The following is a 14,206-nucleotide window of genomic DNA, read 5'->3' on the forward strand; positions in this document are numbered from 1 at the left end:
CCCTTACCTCCGCTCATTCCTTCCCTCCCTCTCACAAGCCCAACCTGCTTTCATGGGGAAAGTAGTCTCTGTTTGTGGAGGTGTAATATCTGCAACTTGCTACAGACTGGGAAGTTAAAACTCGGCCCTTGTCGATAATGCATAGCCAAGGTATTTCCTGACAGGAATGAATCTAACTTTTGACGGATTCACTTGGATCCATCCCAATAACGATAGCAGAGTCTGGGAGGAGGTGGAGCTTCAGAATGTTAAGAGTTGCCTGGAATTGTCACTTAATCACCTGGATTTGACAAATCCTAGGCCTGTGAGATAGTGAGGACTGCAGGGGGACTGGAGAGTAAGAGTCGATGAAGTGTGATGCTGCAAAAAGCATGGTAGGTCAGGCAGCATCCAAGGAGAGTATTGTTTTGGGCAATGAAGGATCCTTATGTCTGGAACATGACTGGGATGTAAAGAACGCTGCTTTTTTAAACATATTCCTTGAACGTTTTCATCCATTGTAAAATGATTGAAGATGGGAAAGGGGGAGAATGTAAATTGGGAGTGATAGTTTGTGACGGACCAGTGAGGAATGCATTCCAAGTTGGCATTGCCCGAGGGTGAGGAGGGAATATATTTCAACCCCAAATGCCTTGGCATTATGAAAGTGATGGAAATGAGGTCAGCCAGGTAGATCCCATAGAATACGAGTTCTCTGATTGGGGCTGTTAACTTGGCCTAATCAGGGAGCCCTGGCTGACAGATAAGAGCAGGAGTGCCTGAGGTTCTGCTCACTCTGCCAGCTGGTTCTGAGGGGGCTGGGTCAGTGTCAATGATTCTCCACATGTAAATAAAGGGGGACTTGGTAATGGTGAATGAACCTTTGTGCAGGTATTTCTGATCTGTAAAGAATCAAGGTGTATGCATGAGGTTCCACCCCTCCTGCTTGTTTTTATTTGGCTGTGGCTAATTGCCTGTGAAATCCTTCTCTAGTCAGAGCTTTGAAGCATTTTCAGACTCACAGACCAAGGTGATATCACTTTTCGGTGCACTGCTGCACGTCTAGGGGAGGCGAGGAGGGTCAAACGTTAGCTAGATATGGGTGAGGGTGAGGGTACTTTAGTAAGTACCAGTGCTAATGGCCAATTGTAAATTAAGTTTTAATTATTCTACCCCTGCCTCCTACACTGTGGGCTTTGAGATTCCTCTGTTAATCAGAAATACTTTCCTTTTCTCTCATTGCTTCCTCAGCGAAATCACTTCTCCAACAATTAGACGCTGTTAACCTTGCTACTTAATCCCATTATCTGTGCCTGCATTTGGCAGGCGACTGGAACCTTGCCTCAGGAAAAAGAGGAAATAAAATTCGAACAAAGGGACACGCGATGTGTTAACGTTTATAGTTCCCATCAAACTGCAGAATGGGCACTTGGCTTTCACATGTTTGAAATGGGGCCCGTTGTGCTTCAGAAGCTTAATTGCTGGCATTTAAACCGAAGCAAGGAAGCTGGTTGTGTTTGTGCCAGGGATTGGAATGTTTGCCAAGAATGAGCACCCACTGTCACCTGAGGTCAGGTATACAGTTGCCAAATCTTCAGACACTGAAGATTAATTTCCAGCGAGAAGTCTACTTGTAAAAAAAAAACTCCAGGAGGTAACGAAATCATCAGATGGTTAAAACAATCATGATAAAAATTTTGTTTGAACATATTTGGCTCAGTGGTTAGCACCGCTGCCTCACAGCGTTAGGGACCCGAGTTCTATTCCTGCCTCGGGTGACTGCGTGAAGTTTGCACATTCTCCCCGTGTCTGCGTGGGTTTCCTTTGGGTGCTCCGGTTTCCTCCCACAGTCCAAAGATGTGCAGGTTAGGTGAATTGGCCATGCTAAATTGCCCGTAGTGTTAGGTGTATTAGTCAGAGGGAAATGGGTCTGGGTGGGGTTACTCTTTGAAGGGTCGGTGTAGACTCGTTGGGCTGAAGGGCCTATTTCCACACACTGTAGGGAATCTAATCTATTTCTTGGTTGAATTTTCTGGGGAGACAGTGCCTTGGCAGTAATATCACCAGACTAGTAACCTGAAGGACCAACCTAGGGATATGGGTTTAAGTCTAACCACAGCAGCTGGTTCGATTCAGTGAATCAATCTGAAATCGCTTCAGTCCAGAAGAAGGGTAACTGGACCCGAAACATTAACTCTGATTTCTCTCCACAGAAGCTGAGATTTTGCAGCAATTTCTGCTTTTATTTCTGGAATTGCTGGTCTTGGCGATGATGAATTGTTGTAAAAGGTTCAGAAACATCCTTCAGGAAATCTGCCACCCTTACCCAGCCTGGCCCACATACAACAATATGGTTGACTCTTGACTCCCCGCTAAAATGGCCCTGCAAGCTCACTGGGTTTGTCAAATTGCTGCAGAAATGAACCCAACACAACATGTAGAGAGACAACATGGAATACAGCACTCCAGAAGCTGGCTCCTTAAGCACAATTAGGGAAGGCCCATAGTTAGCCAGTGATGGTCACATCCCAAGAATAAATAAGACCAAAAGTTGGCAAGTCGAGTCCTCTCTATAATGGTTAGGTCGGGCTGGAGACGCAAAGCTCAAAAGATCATTTCCTGTACAGTGTGAGACATGGCCTCTCAGTTAAAGCTGTCCAGAAACATCCTTCAAGGAGTGTCTACTGAAGAGGGGTTGAGTAGGTTGGGCCTCATTGGAGTTTAAAAGAATGAGAGGCGACCACATTGAAACATAAAAGATTCTCAGCGGACTTGACAGGATAGATATGGAGAGGTTGATCCCGGCTTGTGGGAGAGTCTAGGACCAGAGGGAATCATCTCAGAATAAGGTGTCATCCATTTAAAACAGAGTCATACAGCACAGAAACAGTATCTTCGGTCTAATTTGTCCACACCAAGCAGACATCCCAATTTGACCTGGTCCCATTAGCCAGCATTTTACCCATCTCCGTCTAAACCCTTCCTTTTCATATACCCTTCCAGATGCCTTTTAATCGTTGTAACTGTACCCAATCTATCACTTCCTCTGGCAGCTCGTTCTATAAATGCACTACCTCCTGTGAGAAAAAGTTGCCTCTTAGGTCCCTTTTAAATCTCCCTCTCTCGTCTTTAACCTGTGCCCTCTAATTTTGGACTCCCCTAGCAAGGGGAAGATATCTTGTCTATTTACCCTATCCATGCCCCTCATGATTTTAAAAACCTCTATAAGGTCACCCCTCAGCCTCCTACACTCCAGGGAAAACAGCCCCAGCCTGTTCAGCCTCTCCCTATAGCTCAAACCATCCAGTCCTGGCAACATCCTTGTAAATCTTTTCTGTGCACTTTCAAGTTTACAACATCTTTCCTATAGGAAGGTGACCAGAATTGAATGCAGTATTCGAAGAGTGGCCTAACCAATGTCCTGTACAGCCGTAACATGACCTCCCAACTCCTGTACTCAGTGTTCTGACCAATGAAAGCAAATGTTCCAAATGCCTTCTTTACCATCCTGTCTACTTGTGACTCCACTCTCAAGGAACTATGCAGCGGCACCTGTAGGTCTCTGTGTGCAGTGTGTGTGTCTGGGTGTGTGTCCTCTGGGTGTTTCTCTGTGTGTGTTTGTAGTGGGTGTGTGTGTGAGTGTGTCTGTGTTTGCACTGTGGGTGTGTGCACGGTGGGTGTTTCTCTGTGTGTGGGTGTCTGGGGGGTTGTGTGTGTGCACACTGAGTGTGTCTGTGTATGTTTGCAGTGGATGTGTGTGCGCGCTCTGGGTGTGTGCGGTGCATGTTTCTCTGTGTGTGGGTGTCTGGGTGTGTGTTCTGAGTTTTCTATGTGTGTTTGCAGTGGATAAGTGTGCAGGTGTTTGCGTGTGTGCGTAGTGGGTGTGTCTGTGTGAGCTCTGGGTGTGTGTGGTGCATGTTTCTCTGTGTGTGGGTGTCTGGATGTGTGTGTGTGTGTTTGCAGTGGATGTGTGTGTGTGGGTGTTTCTGTGTGTGTATGTGCAGTGGGTGTTTCTGTGTGTTTGTGTGTTTCTCTATATGTGTGTGTGTCTGGGTGTGTGTGTGCAGTGGGTGTTTGTGTGTGTGTGTGTGCCTGGGTGTGTGCAGTGGGTGTTTGTGTGTGTGTGTGTGTGCATGTGTGTGTCTGGGTGTGTGTGTGCAGTGGGTGTTTCTGTGTGTGTGTGCGTGTGTGTGTCGGGGTGTGTGCAGTGGGTGTTTCTGTCTGGGTGTGTGCAGTGGGTGTTTCTGTGTGTGTGTGTGCATGTGTGTGTCTGGGTGTGTGCAGTGGGTGTTTCTGTCTGGGTGTGTGCAGTGGGTGTTTCTGTGTGTGTGTGTGTGTGCGTGTGTGTGTCGGGGTGTGTGCAGTGGGTGTTTCTGTCTGGGTGTGTGCAGTGGGTGTTTCTGTGTGTGTGTGTGCATGTGTGTGTCTGGGTGTGTGCAGTGGGTGTTTCTGTGTGTGTGTGTGCATGTGTGTGTCTGGGTGTGTGCAGTGGGTGTTTCTGTCTGGGTGTGTGCAGTGGGTGTTTCTGTGTGTGTGTGTGTGCGCATGTGTGTGTCTGGGTGTGTGTGTGCACTGGGTGATTCTGTGTGTGTGTGCAATGGGTGTCTCTGTGTGTGTGGTGGATATGTGCGTGTCTGGGTGTGTGCTCGGTGCGTGTTACTCTGCATGTGGGTGTCTGAGTGTGTGCACTGGGTATTTCTCTGTGTGTCTGTGTATGTGTATGGGTGTGTAAATCAGGCAGTCAGCTTTGACAAATGGACCTGCTGCAGACACTGGGCAATGCAATAAGAAAGGCTGCACTCAGAGCCAGCTGGTTTGCAGCTTTTTATTGTGGCCTTGCAGAGGCTCCAGGCATGGCAATTTTCTTGGATTGGTTCGATAATATGCCTTGGGTGGGAGCGCTATTGTTGCAATGTCAGCCTGATGCACACACACTGCCCCTGGGCTTTTTGCAGGTTTCCAGTGATGGGAGTGGAGCACCAAGGCAGACCTGCTCTATCAGTGTCACCACCAGCACTGCTGGTGTCATCCTTTCCAAACTGACCAATCAGGTTCTGACAAGGCAGAGCTCCTGCAATTCTGATTGGTTGACCAGCCTTGTTAGTTTTTTTTAATTAGATCCTCTACAATATGGAAACAGGCCATTCGGCCCAACAAGTCCACACCAACCCTCCAAAGAGCAACCACCCAGACCCACTCCCTGACACTATATTTACCCCCAACGCTATGGGCAATTTAGCATGGCCAATTCACCTGACCTGCACATCTTTGGATGGTGGTAGGAAACCGGAGCACCCAGAGGGGACCCACACAGACACGGGGACAATGTGCAAACTCCACACAGACAGTCGCCTGAGGGTGGAATCAAACCTGAGTCCCTGGCACCATGAGGCAACAGTGCTAATCACTGAGCCATCGTGCTGCCCACAAAGCCTACTGCACCTGGTATTCCCAGGAGGTCTCCCATCCAAGTACTAACCAGATCTGAGTCTGCTTAGCTTCCGAGGTCAGGCGAGATTGGGCGTTTTCAAACTAGTATGGCCGTAGGTTTCAGATGAGTATGGCCTGAATGCTCTTCATTCATTACCTGCCTCCCCCACCTCTCCCAGCCTGTGATTCACATCACAGCAAGGAAGTGTCCTCCGTTCTCTCTCAATCTTCCTTCTACATGCAGAGAGTAGTGGATGTTTGGTGTTGTCTTCCTCAGTTGATGCTAATTCAATGATTAAATTTAAATCTGAGATAGGTGAATTGTTATTTAAGCAAAGGTGTTGAGGGATATGGACTCAAGGCCAGCATATGGAGTTAGGTCACAGTTCAACCTTTGAACGGTGGAATAGGTTCAAGGGACTGAATAGCCACTGTTGCACCTATGTTCCCCTTCCTGAGTTATTTCCTAGTCTCCTAGAGAACACCCTCAAAGAACCTACATTGATTTCACCCCTTTCACATCCTGACGCTGACTCAACTGTTTTATTGCCATTGGCATACCAACCTTTCTGGACTACAGTCACAGTGTAGGGAATACAGCAGACAACTTGGGCAGAGCAATATCCCTCAAGCAGCAATAATGATCGGCTTAGCTGTTCTCAGTCATATTGATTGATTGATCTATATTCATCAGGATATGTTATCCAAGGCACTGTCTCTAAGCAAACATAAACTGGCATCGGAGAATGTGAGGACTGCAGATGCTGGAGATTAGAGTCGAGAGTATGGTGCTGAAAAAGCGCAGCATCCGAGGAACAGGAGAATCAATGCTTTGAGCATAAGCCATTTGTTAGGAATGAGGGGGTGGCCCAAGGGGGCTGAGAGATAAATGGCAGGGGGGGGGGGGGTAGGGCTTGGGGGAAGGTAGCTGAGAGTGTGATAGAGAGATGAAGGTGGAGGGGGTGATGGTGATACGTCGGAGAGGGAGGGTGGAGTGGATAGGTGGGAAGGAAGATGGACAGGTAGGACAGGTCATGAGGGCAGTGCCGAGTTGGAAGATTGGATCTGGGATAAGGTGGAGGACGGAAGTGAGGAAATTGATGAAATCCACATTGATCCCAAGGACAATCCAGAGAAAGTTCATGTGGCTGATGCCAGGGATGGAGGGACTGAATGATATGGGGCGATTGAGAAGTTTGGGTCTGTACTTGTTGGAATGTAGAGGAATGAAAGGTAATTGAGATGTATAGGATTCATTGCATGCTTGACAGAGTCGATGTGGAAATGTGTTTCTCTATGTGAGAAACCAGGACCAGAGGACAGAATCTCCAATTAAGACAGAGATGAGGAATTTCCCCAATGAATTTGTGGAATTCTCTACTTCAGAGGGCTGTTGAAGCTGGGTCATTAAATATATTCAAAGCTGAGACCTGAGATATTTAATCTCTAAGGGAATCAAGGGTTGTAGGGACAAGCAGGAAAGTGGAGTTGAAGATAATTAGACCACCCAGGATCTCACTGAATGGCAGAGAGAACTCGGTGGGCAAAATAACCTACTTCTGCTCCTACATCGTATGGTCTTTTTTATTTGTTCACAAGATGTGGGCAGCGCTGGCTCGCCTAGCCTAGTTACCCAGGGGGCAATTGAAGGTCAATCACATTGCTGTTGGTCTGAACCATGTAGGCCAGATCAGGTAAGGATGGCAGTTTCCTTCCCTGAGGACAGTAGTGAGCCAGGGGATGGGATTTTCCCGACAGTCGACAATGGTTTCTCGGTCATCATTAGACTCTTAATTCCAGATGTTCATTGAATTCAAATTCTATCATCTGCTGTAGTTTTGAGCGCCAGTGTTCACTATCCCATGTTAACCTCCTCTGCTGTAAAGAGAGGAATCTCACCTCAGAACAACGAACAAAGAACAAAGAAAATTTACAGCCTAGGAACAGGCCTTCAGCCCTCCAAGCCTGAGCCGATCCAAATGTACTGTCTAAACCTGTCGGTCAATCCCTAAGCATCTGTATCCCTCTGCTCCCCACCTACTCATACATCTGTCCAGATGCATCTTAAATGAATCTACCGTGCCTGCCCCTACCACCTTTGCTGGCGGCGCGTTCCAGATGCCCACCACCCTCCGTGTGTATCTCCCTTAAACTTTCCACCTCTCACCTTGAAAGCGTGACCTCTCATGATGGAATCCTTCACCCTGGGAAAAAGCTTATCTCTTTCCATCCTATCTATACCCTTCATGATCTTGTAAACCTCAAAAAGCTTTGCATCCCTGGTGCCATTATGGTGAATCCCACTCCCCTTTTCACTACGTTTTGAAACTCTTCCTTACGCATGGTGCCAGTATTGGTCAAAATATTCCAATTGAGGACACTACTCCCTGTTGAATAGTAACTGTCCTGCTTTATAACCAGGGTCAGAAATGATGCAGCAAGGCACAGAAAGAACAGGAGCAGTAAAAGCTCAAATATGGCATTTTTTATGTTTTTTAAAAAAAGGGAAATGTGCTTATGTGTCATAATTTTATTTACAAAGTGCCTGCGCATTTGGCTTTCAAAAGAAAGTAAATATTGAAATAGATCAGACGATCAACTGGACTGGTGTAGGATTAACTAGTTTTATTTATCAGAAATTACCCAGTAAGATCTCCAACCAACAAGGATACTAGTGCAGCCAGACACAATATCTCCTTGAAATACCAAATCCCACCTTCTAAAACAATGAGCCAGATCAGCAAATATTTTCAGACAACCTTGCTCCCTTGCGTACAAGGCTAAAGATTTCTCTCCTTCTAATCCTCGCAGTTATTTGTTTTTCTTCTGATAATTGTCCTCAGCTGCAACGTAGATCCTATCCCCATTCCCTGCTGCTTCTCCCAGGATGGTTCAGGAACAAGCGCATGCATCCAGAGACAAAAAAAAACCTGTAGATTCACGAACCCAAAGCAGATACGCAGGAGGCTGGAAGAACACAGCAAGCCAGGCAGCACTGGGAGATGGAGAACTTGACATTTCGGGTTTCTCCAGGACCTGAAATATTGACTTCCCCACCTCCTGATGTTGCCTGGCTTGCTGTGTTCTTCCCGCCTCCTGTTTGTCTACTTGCGGAAGTACCTTCCTGATCTGTGACAGAGCAGACATTCTGATGTCCTGTAGCAGATTAGATTCCCTACAGTGTGGAAACAGGCCCTTCAGCCCAACAAGCCCACAGCGACCCTCCAAAGAGTAACCCACCCAATCCCTCTGACTAATGCACCTGACAACTATGGACAATTTAGCATGGCCAATTCACCTGACCTGCACATCTTCGGAATGTGGGAGGAAACCGGAGCACTCGGAGGAAACCCATGCAGCCACGGGGAGAATGTGCAAACTCCACACAGACAGTCGCCCGAGGCTGGAATCAAACCTGGGATCCTGGCACTGTGAGCCAGCAGTGCTAACCACTGTGCCACCGTGCTGCCCATAGATATAGCACATAGATATCAGTAGAATTGTCAAAGAATAGATCAGAAACTTCTGTAGACACTGGGCAGGTCTGGCAGCATCTTTGGAGAGAGAAAAACACAATTAATGTTTCACGTCCAGTGACCCTTCTTCTGTTTCTCTCTCCACAGCTGCTGCCAGACCTACTGAGTTTCTCCAGCGATTTCTATGTCTGTATTTGATTTCCAGCATCCACAGTTCTTTGGGTTTTTTCTCTGTACTGTCAAAGTGCGGGTAGCTTTGGAAATGAATGTTTGGGTGACGGAGAATGGGTTGGAATCTGTCAGATCTGTGCCAAGACTTTTCGAAGCCTTTATGTTGATGGTGGTCGCTTGCAAGTCTCTCATTTGTCGCCCATCTTTAATGAACTGTAGAAATGAAGTTGTTTCAGAGCCAACCCTGTCATGTGGGTCTGGAGTCTCGTGTAGGGTGAGAATAGGCAAGGATGGCAGATTCTCCTCCATAAAGGACATTAATGAATCACATTGGAGGAGGGAGTGGCCGCGGTTGGGTCTTCCTTTTTGAGAGTGATTTGGGTGCCATTCCTTTTCGATTTCATATTTTACATTTCAAACCACACCAGTTGAAGTTGAACCATGGCTCCAGAGCATGACCCGAGTATTAAAAGCATAGAAGATAGGAGCAGGGAGAGGCCATTCAGCCCTTCGAGCCTGCTCCGCCATTCATCACGATCATGGCTGATCGTCTGACCCAATAGCCTAATCCTGCTTTCTTCCCGTAACCTTTGATCCCATTGATCAACCTTACCCTGGCTAGACATTGAAAACTTCTGCACGTTGTGATCAACAATTTCTCTTTATTCACTTCTGGGGCATGGGCGTCACTGGCTGGGCCCAGCATTTATTACCCATCTCTAGTTGCCCCTTTAGAAGGTGGGGGTGAGCTGCTTTCTTGAACTGCTGCTGTCCATGTGCAGTAGGTTGACCCACAATGTCCCTTCGGATGGGAATTCCAGGATTTTGACTCAGCGATAGTGAAGGAATGGCAAAATACTTTCAAGTTATGATGGTGAGTGGCTTGGAAGGGAACTTGAAGGGGATGGTGTTCCCATATGTCTGCTGTCCTGGTTTTTCTAGATGGAAGTGATCCTAGGTTTGGAAGGTTGCTGTCTGAGGATCTTTGGTGATTCTCTGCAGTACTTCTTGTAGAATAGTACAGACTGCTGCGGCTGAGTGTTGGTGGTGGAGGGAGTGGATGCCAGTCAAACGGGCTGTTCAGTCCTGCACAGACTGATGCCTCAGAAATCTGTGCAGCGGGAAACAAGGTTGTTCTGGATTACAGGCCCAGAGGTATGACCACGAAGGTAAAGTCACCACAGTTCCAGAGGGTCACTGTCTCATTAGAGAGAGAGAGAGAGACAGAGAGAGACACGACTGGTGGTGAATTTAACCTGAGGGTCAACATGCCTCAGCTGAGGGGGTGAGATTGAGATGTTGGGGTCTTCATGGTAACCTCAGGCAGTGTGGGAATTGAACCTATGCTCTTGATGTCAATGCATCGCAAACCAGTCATCCAACCAACTAAGCTAACCAACCCCGTCCACTTCACCAGCATTTGGACCCACCCGTTTGAGAATTCAGTTCTCTACCTCTAAACCAAGCATCATTCTTTATGGAAGCTGTTTCGTTTAGGGTGGGACCATAACTAGGTACGACCCTCTCTTTAATCTGCAATAGGCTTCAGTCCACTGCAAGTCTCCAAGTGTAGGAATGTTTGGGTGGGTTTTATTTGTTGAGATTCGGGACTGGAAACGTCGATTAGGTTTTCACTCTCCCTGTTGTGCTCAGACCGGAGGTGGAGTTTAATGACACCTACATTCTGCGTTATTACTGCAGCAGGTGACAGCTATAGAGGTTTTCCACCTCTATAACAACGATGTGTTGAGCTGAATGGCCTATTTGTAGAATACCAGCTCAGTGCAGATAGAGGGCACAGTCCTATTGCTGAACTCTGCCATTACTCAATGGGAAATCAGATCATCCCTCGATTCAGAAAGTTGTGAGTTCAAGACCCACTCTTGAGGCTCTTCTTCCTCAGCCAGCTCAGGAAGTTCAGCATGTCCATAAGGATCCTCACCAACTTCTACAGCTGCACCATTGACAGCGTACTGTCTGGGTGCACCACAGCCTGGTACGGCAACCGCTCTGTCCAGGACCATAAGAAACTACAGAAGGTGGTGTGCACAGCCCAGACCATCAGTGAAGCCAACCTCCCATCCGTGGACTCCATTTACACAGCCCGCTGCTGCCGAAAGGCTGCGAACATCATCAAAGACCCCTCCCACCCTGTAAGCACCCTGTTCCGTCAGGCGGAAAATACAGAAGCTTGAACACATGCATCAGCAGGTACAGGAACAGCTACTTCCTGGCTGTTATTAGAATGATGAATGGACTGTCTAGCCTCAAATAGAGTCAGAGAGATGTACAGCATAGAAACAGACCCTTTGGTCCAACCCATCCATGCCAACCAGATCTCCCAACCCAATCTAGTCCCACCTGCCAGCACCCGGCCTATATCCCTCCAAACCCTTCCTATTTATATACCCATCCAAATGCCTTTTAAATGTTGCAATTGTATCAGCCTCCACTACTTTCTCTGGCAGCTCATTCCATACACGTACCACCCTCTGCGTGAAAAAGTTGCCCCTTAGGTCTCTTATAATGCTGATCTTGCCTAGATTAGATTAGATTTCCTATAGTGAGGTACACAGGCCCTTTGGCCCAACAAGTCCACACCAACCCTCCGAAGAGCAATGCACCCAGACCCATTTTCCTCTGACTAATGCGCCTAACATTCTGGGCAACTTAGCATGGGCAATTCACTTGACTTGCACATCTTTGGACTGTGGGAGGGGAGATATGGTGAGTATGTGTAAACTCCACACAGTGAGTTGCCTGAGGTTGGAATTGAACCTGGGTCCCTAGTGCTGTGAGGCAACATTGCTAACCACTGAGCCACCGTAATGGTCCTCTGCCTAAAGTACGCCCTGGGCAATGTAACCTGTGCACCTCTGTCAATGCCTTTTTGCTCTGTACATCCTTGCTTACTAGGATCTGCCCATACTGCTCATAAACAAAGCTTTTCCCTGTACTTCAGTGCACATAACAACAAATAAACCAATCAATTAATCAATAAGTACAAAATAGGGGAGGTGACGGTTAGGTGGTATTATTGCTCAAGTGGTAATCCAGAGACCTAGGTGATGTTCTGTTGACTTGGGTTCAAATCCTGCCATAGCAGATAGTAGAGTTTGGATTCAATTAAAGTACAAATTTGGATTTAAATTTGATGATGACCAAATACTATTGTTTTTGTTGGAAAAAATGCATCTGGTTCACTAATATCCTTCAGGGAAGGAAATTGCCACCCTGACTTGGTTTAATCTACATGTGACGCTAGACCCACAGCAATGTGGTTGACTCTTAGCTGCCCTCTGGGCAATTTGGGATGGGTAATAATTGTTGGCCTGACCAGTGACACCCACATCCCACAAATGGATAAAAAGAAATCCCGCCTGATTGTCCCAGTACAGTACTGAATGGGTGCCACTCTGATGGACGTGCTGCATTTGTTTGGGTCTTCTGTATTCAAGAGCAAAGACACCGTGTCAATTCTTTCCTGAAAGATCAACACTCTCTGTTCTGAGTGAGGACCAATGCTTCCTTGGCGTCTAATCCGAGCAGAATTCTAGATCACAAACCAGGAACTATCCCAGACTGGAATTTCCACATTGGCAGGAGAAAGAACATTAAAACTGGCATAGTGGCTCAGTGGTTAGCACTGCTACATCATTGCGCCAGGGACCCAGGTTCAATTCTCGCCTCAGGCGACTGACTGTGTGGTATTTGCACATTCTCCCCGTGTCTGTGTGGGTTCCCTCTGGGTGCTCCGGTTTCCTCCGACAGTCCAAAGATGCGCAGGTTAGGTGAATTGGCCAGGCTAAATTGCCCGTAGTGTTAGGTGAAGGGGGAAATGTAGGGGAATGAGTCTGGGTGGGTTGTGCTTCGGCGGGTCAGTGTGGACTTGTTGGGCCGAAGGGCCTGTTTCCACACTGTGAGTAATCTAATCTAAGAGGAAAGGCTTGCATTTATGTAGCGACTTCAACACATTGCAAAGTGCCTGACAGCCAACTTTGTGAGGTGATGTTGCTGTCGTCTTCTGAATAATGTGCCAGGCAAATTGTGCACAGCCAGCTCCCACAGACAGGGATGACATCCTGACCGAGCGCCCTGTTTCAGGTGATCGCTTGTAACTAAACTAATTTTTCCATTCAGATACTCGTCTCTCTCTTTTACCCCTGCTCTCTCATTCCTCTTCTGTCTTCCCTCTCATTTGCCCTCTCTTGTCCCTTGTATCCATCTTTTGCACAGTTTATCTGTCTTTTATCCCCTTCTCTCTCTCTTTCACTCCCTCTATCTCTTAGCTCCTTTTTTTTAAAGATTACTTAGTGTGGAACAGGCCCTTCGGCCCAACAAATCCACACCAACCCTCTAAAGAGCAACTCATTCCCCTACATTTACCCCTTCACCTAACACTATGGGCAATTTAGCATGGCCAATTCACCTGACCTGCACATCTTTGGACTGTGGGAGGAAACCCACGCAGACACAGGGAGAATGTGCAAACTCCACACAGACAGTTGCCCAAGGCGGGAATTGAACCCGGATCTCTGGAGCTGTGAGGCAGCAGTGCTAACCACCGTGCAACCGTGCCTGCTTATCTCTTGCTGTTTGTCTGTCTCTGTCTCTGTCTCTGTCTGTCTCTCTCTTTCTCTCTCTGTCTCTGTCTCTCTGTCTGTCTGTCTCTCTCTCTCTCTCTGCCTCCCCCTGCTCTCCCACTGTCCCTGTTCAACCCTCCCACCCCATTCCCCTCAGGATGAGGATAGGTATCTTCCAAAGACCAACTGTTAATGAGTCTAGTGCAATTAAATCTGTGCGACCTAACAGTTTTAATTTTTATTTTCACAATATCCATTAAAATAACAAGCCCTTGGGAAGGAAAGGTTGTAAAGTAAATGATGGTACAAGGTTTGAATGTGTAAGAACTTGGCTGTCGGGTCTGGCCTTGCTTGTGTGGAAAGCCTAATGCAAGTTTTTAATTTTCCAGCCTCCCATCCCCACTGTTCCTATTTACAACAGAAAACAGAAAAAAAACTGCATTTGGCCAGTGTTTTCAAAGTGGGAAACCTGGTGAGGAACCTGAAGTCCGTTCCTCATCGAAGTGTCCATTTGGGATGAGGAGATTTGGATAATCTGACCATCCTGCCATTTGAAGCTGGCTCCGA

At 47.2% G+C, this 14,206-nt stretch overlaps 1 protein-coding gene and 1 pseudogene across 3 annotated transcripts in view; one reads left to right on the forward strand and one right to left on the reverse strand.

Annotated features, from left to right (window-relative positions):
• LOC140483586 (plexin-A1-like) overlaps positions 1-14,206 on the forward strand; it is a 555,554-nt gene that overhangs the window by 279,306 nt on the left and 262,042 nt on the right. The gene's annotated exons all lie outside the window — the stretch shown is intronic.
• LOC140483990 (5S ribosomal RNA) lies at positions 5,410-5,528 on the reverse strand (annotated as a pseudogene).

The sequence above is a fragment of the Chiloscyllium punctatum genome, chromosome 12, assembly GCF_047496795.1.
Source record: "Chiloscyllium punctatum isolate Juve2018m chromosome 12, sChiPun1.3, whole genome shotgun sequence".
Lineage (NCBI taxonomy): Eukaryota > Metazoa > Chordata > Chondrichthyes > Orectolobiformes > Hemiscylliidae > Chiloscyllium > Chiloscyllium punctatum.